Here is a 20,651-nt window from a genome sequence, read left to right on the forward strand (position 1 = left end):
AGGGGTCAATTACCGTGACCATCGGGTTGACCTAGGTCTTGGTTTTCTCGGTCCAACTAGCCACGTGCTTTATTACTCAATTTCCTACTCACTATAGTAGCCCCCTAGGGAATCCGCATCCGTGACCGTTTTCCAACCTTGGGCATCTCCCGTATTTTACTTGTTTCATACTTCTTAAGATTTCATTTCGCTTTTCGTTTCGCTTTCTTTTCTTCTTTTCCCTTATCTTGGAATCGGTGAGCTAAACAACAGGTAAGAAGTGAGTAGGGTAGCTCCTCAGGCCCCTTGGGAATATGACCCATTCGCGCGTGCGCGAGTGGTTTATTACTTGACGACCCCGTGCGCTTGTGGGTGTACACACTTCGTGTCGATCAAGTTTTTGGCGCCGTTGCCGGTGACCAATCACTGAGGAATATTTGGAAAGCTTTACACTTGTTGATTTAGCCTTTTCTTTTTCATTTGTTTTTGCACTTTTGTTTTTTTTGTCTTTTGTGTTTCTGGTTGATGATCTTTTGTAATTACCCATCTTTGTGTTCTTACTATTAACTAACTTCTTGACTCCTCAATTCGTGTATGTACACATCTTATGACACGAGCGAGTCAAGCAAACTTGACTGAACCCGATAACGAGATAGAAAGAACTTTGCATCAAAGATTGAGAGTACAAGAAGTTCTTGAGTTTGTTCAAGCAAATCCACATCAATATTCCTTTTGTTGAGGCATTGGCCCAAATGCCTAAGTATGCAAAATTCTTAAAGGACTTGTTGACTAATAAGAGGAAGTTGGAGGAGAGTGCTTCAGTGATCTTAGATGCGTCTTACTCGGCGGTGTTGGAAAAGAATATGCCGAACAAGAAGAAAGACCCGGGAAGTTTAATCATTCCGTGTAATATTAGCAATTTTGGTGAAGAAATGGTATTGGCAGACTCCGGGGCCAGTATTAACATCATGCCATACACCTTCTTTTAGAAGCTATGCTTGGGCGAGCCTAGACCCACTCGGATGGCTTTATAATTGGTGGATCAAACGGTGAGACATCCAAAGGGTATCATTGAAGATGTGCTTGTCAAGGTGGACAAGTACATTTTTCCTGTAGATTTTGTGGTGCTTGATATCGATGAGGATGCGGATGTACCTTTGATACTTGGGAGACCATTGTTGAGGACTTCCAAGGCATTGATTGACATGGACAGCGGGGAGCTAGCATTGAGAGTTGGAGATGACAAGCTCACATACCGTCTTGCTGAAGCCATGCGGCATTCTCTTGATTTTGATGATACTTTGTGTTTTCTAGACACTACTGATGAGATTGTTGATAAATACAAGCAGGAAATGTTCAATCCGGACCTGTACGAGGGTTTGTTCGACTAAGAGGTGGAACATGAAGAAGTTATGATGCTTGGTTCGACTGAAGAAGTACCACCTACTCCGGGGATTCTGAAGAAAGTGCTCTGAAAGATGAAGAGTGCGAGGAGACGCCACCCGAAATGCTCCAAGGCTGTTGGAGACGCGTGTGAACCGAACAAATTGGATGCATCATTGCTAGGTGGTCCCAAGCCCTATAACCCCCCTCTACCTTCAAGAGACTTTGTTCATCATGCTTTTAGGCTATGGGTAAGATGGCAACCTTCATCTATGAACCCCTGTGAGGTAAGACAAGGTACGTCAAGCTTAGTGACATAAAACAAGCGCTTCTTGGGAGGCATCCCAAGTGTTTACTATTTTCTTAGTTTGTAGTTTAGTGTTTGTACGAGTAAAGTGTTGAGTGTTGGTGTCTTGATTTTTAGATGCTTTTGCTGTGATTTTATTGTGGGTTTTAATTTCATCGTGTGTTTTTATGTGGATTTATCAAAGTTTTGGTCATTTGAGCTATGTCTCATGTTTTTCGCTAGTATAGTTTGCATAATAGGGCAGGCTCTGAGTGTGTAAACATGTTCAGGAATTTTCTGCAGATCTTACAGAGTTTTTAAGGCATCCAGGGAAAACACATGGGCATGTGGAATTTCAACACGCCCGTGGATATGTATTTCGAGCTCATCCAGAGAAGGCACAGGGGCATGGACTCTCCCAAGTGAGGGACCTCGTGACTTTCGCACGCCCGTGGATAATTTCCACACAGGCTTGCATTTTGCTGCAGAGACTTGGAAACTTATCCCGAGAGCACACAGGGGCGTGGACTCACCCCTGTGGGTGAACTTTTGAAAAACGTATGGGCGTGGGTAACTCTGCAGAAGAGCTCTCTCTATCCTGAGAAGGCACTGGGGCGTGTGCTTGCCCCTATGAGTTTGGCCTTTGAATGTCCATGCAATTGCGGAATTTCCGCACTCCCGTACGGAGTACTTAGTGATTTTTCTCACTTGGACAGAGAAGCCAAAGGAACATGTGGCTGCCCCTGTGGGTCTGGCGCATGGGCGTGGGTATTTTCCGTATCCCCGTGTGGTTGCATTCAGAGAGATTGAGTATTATCCCAAGAGCGCACATGGGCGTGCGTCTGTCCCTATGAGTACCTCATGTTGAGGCGCATGGGCGTGGTTGAGTTCCACAGGCCCGTGCGGATCTCCAGGAATCAGAAGGTTGCGTTCTCTCTTGATAAATCATTTAAACCTTATTTATTAGCAGACCTTCAAACACTCATAAAACATTCTTTGATATTCTCCCAACCTCCCATTATTGGCTTTTGAGTCGAATAATTGTGTATTTCACTGATTTCAGGGGTTTTAGCTTCATCTCATCGGTAAACCCTTGTTTTCTCTCGTCACCGATTTTCTTTAATTCTACTCAATTTTCTTTTATTAAACGGGCTAATGTGCCTCGGTTTCTTGCTAGAATGATTATGATTTGTTTTTGACAAGCTCTGGAAGTGAGATGGAGATGCATTTGTGGAATTTGCCAAAAGAGCCGTGCGGTTTTCACGCCCCGTGAATACACACGGGCGCGTGGAATTTCTGCACGCTTGTGTGGATTCCCGCAGTATTGAGTTATGAATGAATCTGATTGATTTCCTTCTAATACATTTAGGTATGGCCCCCAGATCGAAGAAGGCAGCTGGTAAACGTCCTAGAGAGCCTACTCCTGAGCCGAAAAGCATGGAATTCATACTTTCCGAGCATCGAGCTCGATTTGAGTGACTAGCGAAGCTTAAGTTTAGTCAAATACGAATCCCAGATGTAAACTCACTTAGGGAGGTGCAACAAGCACATGACATGGCTGATGAGGTCGAGGGCTACTATCAGTGGGTAATTGGCGCAAGCTATTGATTATTCGTGACTCTGCTATCTGCCAATTCACATTAGAGGTGGTCGCCTCATTCGAGTTTGACCGTTCTTATGCTCATTTCGATAGCGTCGACGCCATTCGGTTCAAAGCTTTTGGGCAGCATCATAGTATGAACGTCACGCAGTTCTCCATTAGGCTTGGTTTATATGATGAGGAGTATACTGAGACGGAGGAGTATGAGGATCTCCCAATTGACATGACGGGAGGCTTATTCCCCAGGAGGCGTATTAAACATTATGTGGTAAGGGGCGGTATGAACAAAGAGTGTCTAACGCGTCCTACCCTTCTCGACCTAGTTACAGATATCTCGACGGCATCCTGAGTAGGTCAATGACCGTAGAGGCGATAGCACCGGAGTTCTAAGCAAGCAGGAACTTCTTTGTTTATACTCCATGGTACCGAACGAGCCGGTTCATTTGGGACATAGTTTAGCAGAGTATCTGAAGCATCAAGGACATTATCCCAGGTTAGGTGTCATTTTCTTAAGCCCATACATTACTAGACTCATCTTGTTGATGGGTCTATGAGACACAATAAGAGGGTCCGAGAAGACAATAATACCAGCACCCCTCGGGTTAGAGATGATGAGATTGATGGGTATGGTCCGCAGGGTTCAGACGGGAGTTATGCTTTGATTCTACCAGCTTCAGAGATAGTTGAGGATGAGGGTGATGATGCCGAGGCTTCTCAGTCTGCTCTCGAGCCTCATCCAGCATCGATGGAGACCAAGGCACCTTCGGTTTTAGAGGACCCAACCCCAGTACCATGTTCTCACCATCTCGAGTCCATGATCGCTTTGAGAGGCTCAAGAGTCCGAGCAGAGATTGCTGAGATTCAGGCTGCACAGACCACACAGTATACAGAGTTCATGGCACGTTTCGACACATTACAATAGATTTTAGAGCTAGACGTCACCTCATCATTTGTCTTACGGCCGAGGACTCCTCAGGATCCTCCGCCATCACCATCACCACCTCCACCAGCACGTTTCGATCTAGCACCCGCAGCATCAGAGGAGGCAGAGCGTGGCACTGACACTTGATTTATTTTCTTCTGTCTTATTACTTCTACAATTTTATTCCGGACTTGTATACTCAGAAAAGACTTTCCTTCTGAGTTTGTTTTCATTTTGTGTTCTCGAGTTGTATTTATTTCCTTATCTTTTATAGACCCGAGTTGTTTTTGTTTTATTAAGCTCCAGTAAACCCCTTCATGTATGCGTGCAGATGGTCTTGTCATCATGAGAATTGAGACTTTGTCATGGGCACAGCCAATGGTGCTTCGGCACTTGGCCGTGTGTGCTTCACAACCCGTTGGAACATCACTCCCAAGGATTTAGCTCCATCAAATGCAACACTAGCAGTCAGGGAAGTATTGTTTTGATTGCTTCTCCCACATTTGTTCTTGATTGATATACATTATGAGTGAGCTTTCATGTCTACATTGGGGACAATGTACAACTTAAGTGTGTGTGTGGGGGGGAGTTTCATAGTTCACACATCTCTTTTATATTAATTTTGATTGATATACATGCTCACATAGCCAATGGCGGTTCACCTTAGTTGCAATGATTGTATTCTTGAGTTTAGGAGAATTTTTAACATTGAATGTCATCATGCTCTAGTTTTAGCTTGAATTTGTAGGAATTTTTGCCCGATTGACACTTGTTACACTACTCACTCTTTAAACTCTTTTGGAAACTCATGTTCGACATTAAGGGGACTAATGATTGTTATTTCTTTTGTTATTTGTTAAAAAAATGGTGAAATGAAAAGAAAGAACAAAATAGTTTTATTGTTTATTTGTGCTTGTTGGGTGGAAAGAGCTACCACCTATGAAGTATGAAGCTACTCTCATAAGTCGGATACTAGTTATGTCCTAATGAGAGAAAGAGCTATCTCATAGGATGAGTGAAATCTACCACTCTGGTAAAAAGAGCTATCGCCTCGAAAGTGTGAAAGCCACCTTAGCGGCCGCGTTGGAAAGGGCTACCTTAGAGGATGTGTGAAGCTACTACCATCTTTGAAATTTTGTTACTGTTTGTAGATAAATAAGTCCCTTGTACTTAGAACATTGAGAAGTACACTTTGATTGTTTTGAGTGAGTTCACACACTTACACGATTTCGGGTTTGTTGTCTTTTTGATTCAAGTTTTTAGCTAGAGAATTGATTTTTCGTATTTAGTGTTGAAATTTCCCTTACTTGTAGAACGCTCCCTTTGTATGCTTTGGTGAACCTAAGGCCAAGCACTTCTAATATTTCTGTCATCTATGCATATAATGTTTTAATTTTTTATTGAGGACAAGCAAAGCTTAAGTGTGGGGGAGTTTGATAAGTGCTTGTGCGATACTTTTATCGGATTTTAATGCTAATATGTGTATATTTATGTTACTTTCATGCAGATAGTGTTGTGAGGTATAATATTATAGAAAGAAGCCAATGTGGATCGTAAACGCACCATTTGTAGGAAATCTTGAGAAGGTTCAAACGCGAAGACATAAGTTGGGTTCAAAATGCTGGAATGTGTGCCAACCTCCTCGTATTCAAGTTAGCACAATGATTTGGAGTGGCACAAGGGCAGTTACATTCAAGCATTCCGGCTTCTGCATGTATAGCAAGATCTCCGCCAACATGTCCGTTATTGAAGAAGTAAAGCGATCTACGATGTAAACGTGTGCCCGTTTACATTTCCTAGATGAAAGCATGGATTCGGGAGTGTTTCGGGCTGGTACCGTAGCAGGATAATGTAGTAAACACTGTAGCAAAATACTATAGTAGGTACTGTTCACAGCCGCCTGAAAAAGGATGAAAATAGAGAATCCACACTGGAGTGCGTTAATTCCACATGCCTGTGTGAAAAATCCATAGGGGCTCCCAAAGGGGCGTGTGGATTCCCGATTCCAACCTATTTAAGGCCGCGATTTGATTATCCTTTTCTCCATCTTTTCCCCAAGTTGAGAGAAGGCTACGGCTACGATTTGGAGAGGTATTGGCTAGGGATTTAGAGAGGTTCTATGGCTCCGAAATCGGGCTCCGTTTGGAAGAAGGTTAGTGGGAGAGCTTTCGTCGGCACCGATCTGGCGAGGTATATCCTAGGCCAGACAAAGGGATCCTTGGACTAGTAGAGGACTCTCCACAAGACCATCGCCATGACAATTGAGGGGTTTTCTATGGATTCTTTGCTTTTACATTTGATATCATTGATTGTAATTAGATCCATAGAGAGCTAAACCCCCTACTAGGTACTTGGATATTTGTGAACCATAGGATGTATTCGTTTCATTGAACCATTTTATTATGCTTTCAATTAATTGATGTTTTATTTGTGTTCCAATCTTGTATTCTTGATTGTGTGAATACTTCCTTATTGTGACACTACGGTTGAGAGTTCTTGTTGATAACTCTTGTGAGTGAGTGACACACTACGAGAGTTAGACAAAGCTAGATTGGAGAGGATTGAGAGGGTGAGTCGAGAGGTAGCAGAGCGTCCCCTTTCCCCTCCTGTGTGATTTATTCTACCTCCATTTCCTTGAGCTCTTTGCGGTCATAGTAGAGTGAATGGGCTAAGGGATGACCTTCCGCTGGTTCTTAAATGTAGGGGTAACGAAGTGAAGCGTTGAAGTGATTTTAGCACCTAGGACTTAATTGTGGCTAGGGACCTTCCACATGGACCAAAGGGTTAGGTCTACATCTAGGAAGAGGATTTATCACTTAGAATCCCTAGAACTCATTGTTATTCTATACGAGTGCGAAGTTGAGAGATTATTCAATTTCTCCTCCGGGACATGTATACAGTTAGTCATGGTTGACATTAGATTTGGGACCATGTATTTAAGGATCTCCATGACTCATTAATACATTAGTTAGAAAGCATAATAGAGGGTTTTTCCATTTTAAATGATTGTCCTATGCGGAACAATATCCGGGTACCCCACTTATATCGATTGCTTTAATTCCCCTTTACTTGCACTCTTTCTCTTGTTTCTTTTACTTTTGTTACATCATATTTTGTCAAACAAATCACTATTTACTTTTTTGTTTAGTTAAGAAACAATTTAAGTGTTTTTATTCCCTACTTTCTATGGATACGATACCCACTCATCTGGGATTTATTGCTTCGACAAACCCATGCACTTATAGGATATACGCAAGGAGCGTTGTCAGGGACCTTCCACCTGGACCAAAGAGTTAGGTCTACATCTAGGAAGAGGATTTATCACTTGGAATTCCTAGAACTCATTGTGATTCTATACGAGTGCGAGGTTGAGAGATTGTTCAATTTATCCTCCAGGACAACTATAGAGTTAGACATGGTTGGCCTTAGATTTGGGACCATGTATTGAAGGATCTCCACGACTTATTAATGCATTAGTTAGAAATTATAATAGAGGGTTTTTCCACTTGAAATGATTCTCCTATGCGGAACAATATCCGGGTACCCCATTTATATCGATTGCCTTACCTCCCCTTTAATTGTGCTCTTTTTCTTGTCTCTTTTACTTTTGTTACATTACATCTTGTCACACAACTATTATTCACTTTTTGCTTTGTTAAGAAACAATTTAAGTGTTTTTATTCCCTACTCCCTGTGGATACGATACCCACGCATCTTGCATTTATTACTTCGACAAACTCGTGCACTTGTTTTCTTAACTATTTATTTATTCATTCTATTTCATATCTTCTTTTTCTATCATCGTTCTAATTTGTTTTCTTTCTTTGGGTGCAGCTCCAGGTTATGACCCGAGGGAACACTTCGATATTGATTGAAGGAGATTCTGAACTTGAACGTACACTCAGAAGAAGGGGAAAAGAACCTGCACAAGAACCGTCCAATCAAGCTGAAATAGAAATTGAAGGGTCAGATAATATGGTAGAACATAATGTGCAACAGAGGACACTTTCGGATTATGCTAGACCCTAAGTTTTGGGCACAGAATCGAGCATTGTGCGACCCCCGATTACAGCTCTGAATTTTGAGTTGAAACCAGCATTCATCCAAATGATTCAGCAATCAGCACAGTTCAATGGTTTGGCCGATGAGGATCTGAACAACCATATAGAGAACTTCTTGGAAGTTTGTGATATGCTGAAGATTAATGGCCTATCAGATGATGCTATTAGATTGAGGGCTTTCCCATTCTCTCTCAAGGGAAGAGCTAAGCAGTGGCTATATTCTTTGCCCAAGGCCTCCATCATGACTTGGATCGAGATGGTCGAAGCTTTTCTTGCAAGATACTTTCCTCCGGGGAAGTCAGCCAAGCTTCACAATGAGATATCGTCATTTGTGCAGATGGACTTAGAGTCATTGTATGAGACATTGGAGTGCTTCAAGGATCTTTTGCGGAGGTGCCCACAGCACGAATTTCCCGAATGGATAATTATTCTGACTTTTTACAATCAGTTGAATCCAAGTACAAGACAGTTGTTAGATGCCGTCGTAGGAGGTACAATGGGGAGTAAAACCCAGGAAAAGCCTGATAGTTAGTGGAAGACATGGCCATGAACAGTTATCAGTGGAATGCGCGGGAATAGAAAAAGGTGGTGGGGTTCCATGAAATAGATGCAGTAACTTAATTAGCGGCTCAAGTGGAATCATTGAGTAAGATGTTAGACCTTCTAACTTCTAATAAAGTGGCGGCCGTGACTACTTGGACCAGGTGTGATGGAGGACATGCTTCCTCCAATTGCCCGATCTCTATTGGTGATGCATCTTTAATGGAGAAAGTCGATTTTGTGGGTAATGCAATGAGGAACCAAGGGAATCCATATAGCAACACCTACAATCCGGGTTAGAAGAGTCATCCCAATTTTTCGTGGAGCAACCAAGGACCACAAAAGGCCATGGCACCAATAGGTTTCCAACAACAACAATCCCCAAACATGGAGAACCGAGTTTCAGGCTTGGAAACCCGAATGGCCGATTTAGAGAAGGCCTTGACTAGGTTTGTGCAATTATCAAATACAAGGTTTCAATCAGTTGAGGCTACACTTTGCAACCACACCGCTTCTTTGCACAATCTTGAGAATCAAGTGGGATAAATTGTGAAGTCTCTATCGGAAAGACCACAAGGAAGCTCACCAAGTAATACCAAAACAAATCCTAGAGACCATGAGATGGCTATCACTTTGAGAAGTGGTCGTGAGGTTGAGGGTAGGCTTCCGAGTGAGAAGCCCAATGTAGACGCACCAGAGGTCAAAGGGGTTGAGGAGGGAGCAAGCAAAGAGAAGGAGGTGGCACCCCCACTTTTCAAGCCAAGAATCCCTTATCCCTCTAGATTGAAGAATGACCAAGGGGATGAACAGTACAAGAAGTTCCTGAGTTTGTTTAAGCAACACCACATCAACATTGCCTTTGTTGAGGCAGTGTCCCAAATGCCTAAGTATGCAAAATTCTTGAAGGACTTGTTGACCAACAAACGAAAGTTGGAGCAGAGTCATTCAGTGATCTTAGATGCCTCTTGTTCGGTGGTTTTGCAAAAGAATATGTCGAACAAGAAGAAAGACATGAGAAGCTTCATCATACCGTGCAACATTGGCAATTTGGGTGAAGAAATGGCATTGGCGGACTCAGGGGCCAGTATCAACGTCATGCCATACACCTTTTTTTAGAAGCTAGGCTTGGGAGAGCCTAGGCCCACTAGGATGACATTGCAATTGGCGGACCAAACGGTGAAACATCCGACGGTGCATCAAAGGAACTTTGTAGTGTTGGATGTCGATGAGGATGCAGATGTTCCTTTGATACTTGGGAGGCCATTCTTGCGCACTTCTAAGGTATTAATTGACATGGACGGCGGGGAGCTCACACTGAGGGTTGGAGATGATAAGCTCACATACTGGCTCGCCAAAGCCATGCGGCATTCTCAAAACTTTGATGATACTTTGTATTTTCTAGACAATAATGATGAGATTGTTGATGAATACATGCAGGAAATATTCAACCCAAACCCATATAAAGGTTTGTTCGATCAAGAGGTGGAAAATAAAGAAGTGACGATGCCTGGTCTACCGGAAGAAGTGCTCTCTAATCAGGGGATCATGAAGAAGGTGCTCCGGAAGAAGAAGAGGGCAAGGAGACGCCACCGGAAACACCTCAAGGCTATTGGGGAGGTGCGTGAACTGAACAAGTTGGATGAACCTCTGCTAGGTGGTACCAAGCCTGATAATTCTTCCTCTACCTTCAAGAGACTTTGCTCATCATGCTTTCAAGCTATGGGTAAGAGGGCAACCTTCATCTATAAACCCCTTTGAGGTAAGGCAAGGTAAGTCAAGTATAGTGACGTTAAACAAGTTCTTCTTGGGAGGCAACCCAAGTGTTTACTGTTTTCATAGTTGTTAGTATAGTGTTTGCATAAATAAAGTGTTGAGTGTTGGTGTCTTGATCTTTAGTTGCTTTTACTATGATTTTATTGTGTACTCTTAATGTCATCGTGTGTTTTCATGTGGATTTGGCGAAGTTTTGGTCGCTCAAGCTAGTTTCTCATGTTTTTCGCTTGCGTATTTTGCATAATAGAGCAAGCTCTGAGTGTGTATACATGTTCTGAAGACACAAGTGCGTGGATGCACCCCTGTGAGCGACCTTCTAACTTCCGCACGCCCATGGGTAATTTCCGCACGGGCGTGTGTTTTCCTGCAGAGACTTAGCAATTTATCCCGAGAGCACACATGTGCGTAGACTCGCCCTTATGGGCGAAATTGTGACAAACGCACGGGCGTGGGTACTTCCTGCATGCCCGTGTGGATCTCTACAGAAGAGCTCTCCTCCATCCCGAGAAGACACAGGGCGTGCGCTTGCCCCTGTGAGTTGGACCTGTGAATGTCCACGCCCGTGCGAAATACTTAGCAATTTCTCTTGGTGGTACAGAGAAGCCACAAGGGCATGTGGCTGTCCCTGTAGGTCGGGCGCATGGGCATGGGTATTTTCTGCACGCCCATACGATTGCATTCAGAGAGGTTGAGTATTTTCCAGAGAGTGCACAGGGCGTGCGTCTACCCCTATGAGTCTCTCTGGTGGAGGCGCACAGGCATGGATAATTTCCGCACGCCCGTGTGGATGTGCAGAATTGCAAGAGATACAAGTATTTCTTTAAAATCTTCTTGAATTCTCTTCTCCTTCACTTCCAATCACTCAAGAAAACAACTCTTCAATTTCCCGACGTCTCACCGCTATGTTAGAGGGATTTCAAGTCAATTTCTACGACGAACTCTAGGTTTTCATACCCATTTCATTGGTAAATCTTTTAATCTCTCTCATTCGCCAATCCTTCTTTTTAGTGGATTAAAAGTCTTGAGTTGCGGCAAATTTCACTTTATAATGGTTTATGCATGTTTTGAAAGTGTTTAATAGTGGTTTAAAGTTGTATTTTAGGAGTATTGACAAGCAGCCATGCGATTTTCATGTCACAAAGATCCACACGGGCGTGAAGAATTTCAAAGGTCTGTGTGGAATTCTGCATTACTATTTCTAAAGCTTCGTTGATAGTTTTCTCATTAATTCTTGTAGATATGGCACCTCGTTCGAAGAAGCATGAAGTTAAGCAACTCAGAGAGACCCCACCTGAGCCATTACGTATGGAATTCTCGAATCCCGAGCACCAGGCTCGATTTGAGAGATTATCAGCACTCAGTTTTCGTCATACTCGCTTTGTGGATTTGAGTATGCTGAGAAAGATTCGGTGGAGTGATGAGCTAGCCAATGGGATTGATGAGATGCTAGCAGTGGGAAGCTGGAGAAGATTATTGACTCTCCAAGAGCCAGCTTTCCGCGCATTGACGCTAGAGGTGTTAGCGTCTTTCGAGTTTGATTAGCTATATGGGAGATTTGACACCGTGAATGCTATACAGTTATGAGTATTCGAATATCCATTTTGCATGAGTGTCACTGAATTCTCCATTCGTATGGGTTTATATGACAAAACCTACACAGGTACAGAGGAGTATGGACGCTTGCCGACGGATTTCCCGGGTACAGTGACACCATAGAAAGTGTACCGAGTTTTGTGTGGACATGGGTAGTACAAACCAGGAATGTCCAAGGCCACTATCCTATCTCGGCTTAGCTATAGATACTTACACTCTATCCTCAGCAGGTCTGTGTCCGGTTGAGGTAACAACACAGTTGGTTTGAGCAAGTAGGACCTACTCTATTTATACTCCATGGTCTGCAATGTGCTGATTCACCTTGGCCACGTAGTGGCAGATGTCTTGAGGCATTAGGGCCAATTTGTGAGAGTGGGAGTATTATTCACTAGTCCCTACATCACTAGACTCATCTTGGGGATGGGTTTTTTGGACGTCATCCGAGGTGCCGAGGAGATGGTCCTGCCTTCTCCTTTTGGTTTTGATATGATTAGAATGATGGGGTTAGTGCATAGATGTGGGCCTGGAGCATACATTCTAGCTACGGCTACCCCGGAGATCGCTGAGGATGGAAGGAATGCAGCGAAGGGTTCAAGACAGGTTCCCGAGCCTCAGTTTGCACCGATAGGGAACGGAGCACCCCTTGCAGCGCAGGAGACACTCTGGCATTCGGTAACCATTTTTACTCCCTCTCGAGCTCATGATCAATTTGAGAGGCTCGAGAGTGTTGTGGGTGAGCTTCGGTCCAAGGTCGGGGAGGTCTAAACTTTACAAGTTGCGCAGTACGCGGGGATTACGGCACATCTTGACATCGTACTGCAGCTATTAGAGCGAGATGCATCCTCACCCTTTGTCAAGAGACCGAGGACCCCTCCAGTATCAACACCACTATTTCCACCGGTGTCATTTGATTCAACACCCGCAGCACTAGCAGAGCAAACAGTAAATGACACCGACATTAAACTTTATTTTTCATTATTTTTATTACTTATGAATTTTATTTTGGACTTGTATACTCAGAAAGGACTTTCCTTCTGAGTTTATTTTCATTTTTTTGTCTCGAGTTGTACTCATTATCATATCTTTTATATACTCGAGTTGTTTTTGTTTAATTGAGCTTCACTAAACCCCCTCGTGTATGCGTGCAGATGGTATTATAGTATGGGAATTGAGAGCTTGTCATGGACATGGCTAAGGTGCTTAGGCACTTGGCCGTGTGTGCTTCACAACCTATTGGAACAACACTCCCAAGGATTTAGCTCCATCAAATGCAACACTAGGAGTCAAGGGAGTATTGTTTTGATTGTTTCTCTCACATATATTCTTGATTAATATATATTATGAGTGAGCCTGCATGTGTGCATTTAGGACAATGTACAACTTAAGTGTGGGGGGAGTTTCATAGTACACATATCTTTTAAATTAGTTTGATTATTATACATGCTCACATAGCCAATGGCGGTTCACCTTAGTTGCAATGATTGTATTCTTGAGTTTAGGAGAATTTTTAACATTAAATGTTCTCATGCTCTAGTTTTTACTTGAATTTCTAGGAATTTTTGTCCGATTCACACTTATTGCACTACTCACTCTTTAAACTCTTTTAAAACTCAAGTTTGATGTTAAAGGGACTAGTTATAGTTGTGTCTTTTGTTAATTTTGAAAAAAAATGGAAAAAGAAAAATAAAGAACAAAATAGTTTAATTGTTTAGTTGTGTTTGTTAGGTGGAAAGAGCTACCACCTATGGAGTATGAAGCTACTCTCATAAGTCGGATACTAGTTATGCCCTAATGAAAGAAAGAGCTATCTCATGGGATGAGTGAAAGCTACCAGCCTGGTAGAAAGAGCTACCACCTCAAAAGTGTGAAAGCTACCTTAGCGACAGCTTTGGAAAGGGCTACCTTAGAGGATGTGTGAAGCTACTACCATTTTTTCAAATTTTCATTACTTTTTGTAGATAAATAAGTCCCTTGTACTTAGAACTTTGAGGAGTATATCTTGGGTTGACTTGAGTGAGTTTACACACACTTACACGATTTCAGGTTTGTTGTCCTTTTTGATTCAAGTTTTTAGCTAGAGCATTGATTTTTCGTATTTAATGTTGAAATTTTCCTTACTTGTAGAATACTCTCTTTGTATGCTTTGGTGAACCTAAGGCCAAGCACTTCCAATATTTCCTTCATCTATCCCTTAATGTTTTAATTTTTGCTTGAGGATAAGTAAAATCTTAAGTGTGGGGGAGTTTGATAAGTGCTTGTGTGATAAGAATGTGAAATGCTCTTTCCTTACGATGAGCATTACTTTTATCAGGTTTTAGTGCTAATATGTGTGCATTTATGTTACTTTCATGCATATAGGGCTGTGAAGCCGAATGTTAGAAAAAGAAGCCAATGTAGATCGTGAATGGACCATTTGGAGGAAATCTTGAGAAGGATCAAGCGCGAAGACATAAGTCGGGTTCAAGATGCGAGAATGTGTGCCAACCTCCTCGTATTCAAGTTAGCATAATGATTTGGAGCGGCACAAAGGCAGTCACATTCAAGTATTCTGGCTTGTGCATGTATAGCAAGATCTCCACCAATGTAGCCATTTATTGAGAAGCAAAGCGATTTACGATGTAAACGTGTGCCCGTTTATGTTACCTCGATAAGAACATGGATTAGGTAGTATTTCAGGATGATACTGTAGTTGAGACTACAGCAATTCACTGTAGTAGGTACTTGACACGTCCGAATATGCGTGTGTGTACAGCAAGTGCATGGGTGTCGAAGTAATAAATACCCGGTGAGTCGGGTAGTCGAATCCACAGGGAACAGGGCTACTAGTACTAACTTCTTCTCTGCTATCTAGCCTAATGATAATGGGATAGTGTGGTGATCTAATGTGCGAAGAGATGAACACCGGAGACGAAAATGCAAGGGTAAAATGGAAGGAGAATCTCAATCAGTAAAACTGGGGTATTCGGGCAATGCTCCCCCTAGGATTCAGGTATTAGGTACCGGATAAGCAAAGTGTTTCTATGATGAGTAAGTTAAGTCGTGGAAATCCAAACATAATCAGGTCTATCTCTAGATCACCGATACTAATCCCCTACGAGGTCCCGGTGGAGAAATCGCTCAATTTCAACACCTCACACCACATATGACCGCAAAGCACTCTAGGGATTCCAAACTGTGTATCCAATTCCTAAAGATTGATCCAACCCTAATTCCCGGCGAAGGATTCTAACCCCCTACAAGGTCCCGGCGGAGAAATCGAGCAATCTCACGCCTCCCACCAAATATGGTTGCATAGAGCTTAGGGAATGGAGATAGAATACACCAATCGGAGCGGAAAGTGGACACTTCACTATCTCATGACTCACCCTCTCAACCCTCTTCAATCTTGAGGTTCTAACCCTAATGGAGATCTCTCTCCCACCAAGGCAACAAATCATGCAAGCCAAATAACCATAAGATCAATAAGGCAAACAAGCATTAAAACAATCAAGAATGAAACTTAATCAAACTCGGATTAAATAGAAACACAAAGCAAATCCACAAAAGATGAGAATCCTAGGATTCACAAGCCCAAATACCCTCTAGGGTTTTTAGCCCTCCATGGAGCAACATACAAAAACACACCATCAATGAATGAAAGTACATTAAAAACCATAGAAATAAACCCCTTATATATGAACCGATGGCCTTGATGGAGAGCTTCGACGCCTTGAAGGACCCACTCCGAAGATAGGTTCACCGGTGGCTTCCTTGATGCTATGACAGAGGAGGAATCGATCAAAGTTGGTGACGAAGCGCCTCCAAAGCCGCAGAGACCTCCTCTAAAAACCCTAGCCGTCTCACCTCTCAAGAGCCACACAAAAGATGAGAAAGAATAGGGCAAAACGGCTATTTATAGGCCTTAGATCGCGTCTGTCACGTGCCCTCACGCACCCGTGTGGATTTTCCACGCGCCCGCGTAAAAAGTGATTTTGCTACAGTAATGCTACAGTGAAATTGCTACAGCACTTTTCACAAAACGCGATCCAAACACTCTTCTCTTAAGGCCACATGTCCGGGCACACGTCCATGTGGTAGGCTATAAAACTTTTCTTCATCGACGTATCTTTGAGAGGTCTTGCAATCTTCACAAAGAGAAGGAATATGAAGATGCGGCTGCCTTTGTGCCCTTCCAAATAGTGAATTGACTTGAATCTTCTTAGAAGTTGGCACACATCTCCACGTTTATGAACTGCTCTCGTGTCTTGATCCTTGAATTGAACAAGAACTCCCAACATTGTGTCTTTATAGCCTATCTTTGCTTCCTTTTTACTCTTTAAAGCATTCACAACCTATATGCATAAAAGAACACCAAATACACAATATGAGACATAAACCACAGTAAAAATGATGCTCAATGCATGTAAAACATATATAAAAATATGTCTACTCAAGCACTTATCAGTACTGTTCACAGCCGGCCGAGAAAAGTGATTTCCAGAGAATCCACACGACTTTGTGGAAATTAAACACACCCGTACGTTAATTCCATAGGCCCATGCGGTGAATCAATAGGGGCGTGTGGATTGCCGATTCCAGCCATATTTAAGGCCGATTTCAGCCAGGATTTCAGCATTATTTTCTCCATCTTTTCCCCAACTTGAGAGAAGGCAGCGGCTAGGGTTTTGAGATGTACTGGCTTGGGATTGGGAGGGGTTCTATAGATTTGACATGGCGCTTTGTTTGGAATAAGGTTAGTGGGAGAGCTTTTGTCGACATCAATCCAGCGGGGTGTATCCTAGTCTGGACAAAGGGACCCTTGGACGAGTAGAGTCTTCTCCACAAGACCATCGTCACTATTATCGAGGGGGTTTTCTATGGATTACTTGTTTTTACATTCGATTTCAATAATTGTAACTAGCTCCATGGAGAGCTAAACCCCCTAGTGGGTATTTGGATTTGTGAACCTAGCATATATTTGTTTCATTAAACCTTGTTATTTTGCTTTCATTAATTGATGTTTTATTTGAGTTCTAATCTTGAATGCTTGATTGATTGAATGCTCCCTTAGAGTGACACTAGGGTTGAGAGTTCACCATGGTAACCCTTGTGAGTGAGTGACGCACCACGAGAGTTAGACAAAGATAGATTGGAGAGGGTTGAGAGGGTGAGTCGAGAGATAGGGGAGCGTCCCCTTTCTCCTCCGGTGTGATTTATCCTACCTCCATTTCCTTGAGTTCTTTGTGGTTATAGTAGAGTGAATGGGCTAAGGGATGACTTTCCGCTGGGGCTTAGTTGCAGAGGCAAAGGAGTGAAGCGTTGAAGTGATTTTAGCACCTAGGGCTTAATTGTTACTAGGGACCTTCTACCTGATCCAAAGGGTTAGGTCTACATCTAGGAAAAGGATTTATCACTTGGAATTCTTAGAACTCATTGTGATTCTATACGAGTGTGAGGTTGAGATATTGTTCAATTTCTCCTCCGGGACATGTATAGAGTTAGGCATAGTTGGTCTTAGATTTGGGACCATGTATTGAAGGATCTCTACTACTCATTAATGCATTAGTTAGAAAGCAAAATAGAGGGTTTTGCACTTGAAATGATTGTCCTAGGTGGAACAATATCCGGGTACCCCATTTATATCGATTACCTTACCTCCCATTTACTTGCGCTCTTTTTCTTGTCTGTTTTACTTTTGTTACATTACATCTTGTCACACAACTATTATTCAATTTTCTCTTAGTTAAGAAACAATTTAAGTGTTTTTATTCCCTACTCCCTGTGGATACGATACCCACTCATATGGGATTTATTATTTCAAAAAACCCTTGCACTTGTGGGACATATACAAGGGCGTTGTCAGCTACCACCCATGAAGTATGAAGCTACTCTCATAAGTCAGATACTAGTTATGCCCTAATGAGAGAAAGAGCTATCTCATAGGATGATTGAAAGCTACTACCCTGGTAGAAAGAGCTACCGGCTCGAAAGTGTGAAAGCCACCCTAGCGGCCGCTGTTGAAAGGGCTACCATAGAGGATGTGTGAAGCTACTACCATTTCTTTTCTTTCTTTTTGTACATAAATAAGTCCCTCTAACTTAGAGCTTTGAGGAGTATACGGTGGATTGACTTGAGTGAGTTTACACACACTTACATAATTTCGGATTTTTTGTCCTTTTTTATTCGAGTTTTTAGCTAGAGCATTGATTTTTCTGATTCGGTGTAAAACTTTTCCTTACTTGTAGAATGCTTCCCTTGCATGCTTTGGTGAACCTAAGGCCAAGCACTTTCAAGATTTCCTTCTTTTATGCTTTGATGTTTTATTTTTGCTTGAGGACAACCAAAAGCTTAAGTGTGGGGGAGTTTGATAAGTGTTTGTGTATTAATAATACGAAGTATTCTTTCCTAACAATGAGCATTACTTTTTTTTCAGATTTATCAGTTATACATGTGTATTCGTGTTCTTTTGTACATGTAGGGTTGTGGAGACAAGTATGGAAAAAAGAAGCCAAAGTAGATCATGAATGCACTTTGTTGATGAAATCTTGGAGTGAACAAATGTGAAGACACAAGTTGTGCTCAAAGACATATGAGTGTGTTCCAACCTCTGTTGTGCTCAAGTGAACATGCAAATTGGACGAACACAAAGGTAGTCACACTCATGTGTTCTGACTTGTCCAATCCTAGCAAGATTGTCGTCAAATGTGATTTTATTGAAGATGTAATGTGATCTACCACATGGATGTGTGCCCGTTCATGTGACCTCGATTAAAGTGTGGATTCGGGAGTATTTTGGCAGAGTACTGTAGCAGGTTAATATAGTAGCAAATTACTATAGCAGTTACTATTCAAAGGCTGCTGAAAAATCAATTCTTGCAAATTTACATGGCCGTGTAGAAATTCCACACACATGTGTGGATGCCCGATTCCAGCTTATTTAAGTTACGATTTCAGCCTATTTTGAGGATCTTTTTTTCCATCTTTTGCCCATCTCCTCACCATCTTTGGAGAGGAGCTGGCTAGGTTTTAGGAGTGGTTCTACGGCCTTCAACACCGCGTTACTTTGGAAGATAGTTATTGGGGGAGTTTTCATCGGCATAGATTTGGCGAGGTGTGCCCTAGACTTGATGAGGGAACCTTTGGAGAAGACGCAGCTATTCCACAAGACCATCGACATGGATACCTAGGGGGTTTTATTTATGGATTGCATATCTTTACTTTCAATTTCATTATTGATTATATTTTGCTCTATGGAGAGCTAAACCCATAGTGGGTACTTGGACTTGTAAACCCTAGGATAATATTGTTTCATTGACCTTTTATTATGCCTTCTTTAATTGATGTCTCAATTGAGTTCAAATCTTGAATGCTTATTGAGTTGATTTTCCCTTAGAGTGATACTAGGGTTTAGAATCCATCTTAGTAATCTTTGTGGATGAGTGACATACCATGAGGATTAGACAATACTAGATTGCAGAGGGTTGAGAGGGTGAGTCGAGAGGTAGCGGAATGTCCCTTTCCCCTCCGGTGTGATTTATCCTACCTCCACGTTGCAAGAGTTCTTTGTAGTCATAATAGAGTGAAGTGCTAAAAGATGAACTCTGCTGTGGCTTAGTTGCGTGAGCAACTTATAAGTGCTTGTGTGTCTAGAATGCGAAGTGTTCTTTCCTTACAATAAGCATTACTTTTATCAGGTTTGAGCGCTAATACATGTGTATTTGTGTTCTTTTACGCATGTAGGGTTATGAAGCTAAGTATTAAGAAAAGAAGCCAAAAGTAGATCGTGAATGATCTATTTGGTGGAATCTTCGAAGGAAAAAACGCGAAGGCATAAGTGGGGCTCTAAGATACATGATAGTAGGTTACTTTAGCAAGACACTAGCAGTTACTGTTCACAGCAAGCCAAAAATAGGTTTTCCAGAGAATCCACACAAGCGTGTGGAAATTATCCACGCCCCTGTGGAAAATCCACAGGGGCGTGTGGATGGCCGATATAGGCCCTATTTAAGCCGCGATTCAGCCCGATTTTGAGATCTTCTTTCCTCCTTCTCTCCAACTTTTCTCCATCTTTTGAGAGGTCACAGGCTAGGGTTTTGAGAGGCTTTTGGCACGTCTTTGGAGCTGTTCTTCAGATTCGACACCGCTCTTCACTTGGAAGAAGGTTATTGGGGGAGATTTTGATGGCATCGATCCGGCGAGATGCCACTTAGGCTGGAGAAGAGGACCTTTGGAGAAGACAAGGCTACTCCAGAAGACCATCGACACGAATACCGATGAGATTTTCCTATAGATTGCTTATCTTTACTTTCGATTTCATTGTTGATTGTATTGTGCTCCATGGAGAGCTAAACCCCCTAGTGGGTACTTGGATTTTGTGAACCCTAGGATGGTATTGTTTCTTTGACTTTCCAATGTGATTTCATTAATTGGTGCTTTTATTTGAGTTCCAATCTTGAATGCTTGTTAAGTGATTTCTCCCTTACAGTGACACTAGGGTTGAGAGTCAATATTGATAATCTTTGTGGATGGGTGACA

At 42.3% G+C, this 20,651-nt stretch overlaps 1 non-coding gene across 1 annotated transcript; it reads right to left on the reverse strand.

Moving 5' to 3' along the window:
* Positions 1–8,536: 8,536 nt before the first annotated feature.
* On the reverse strand, positions 8,537–8,642 carry LOC120276569. Its single transcript, XR_005541284.1, has one exon. It is a non-coding gene; the product is annotated as a small nucleolar RNA R71 (small nucleolar RNA).
* Positions 8,643–20,651: the final 12,009 nt, after the last annotated feature.

Source organism: Dioscorea cayenensis, chromosome 14, assembly GCF_009730915.1.
Source record: "Dioscorea cayenensis subsp. rotundata cultivar TDr96_F1 chromosome 14, TDr96_F1_v2_PseudoChromosome.rev07_lg8_w22 25.fasta, whole genome shotgun sequence".
Lineage (NCBI taxonomy): Eukaryota > Viridiplantae > Streptophyta > Magnoliopsida > Dioscoreales > Dioscoreaceae > Dioscorea > Dioscorea cayenensis.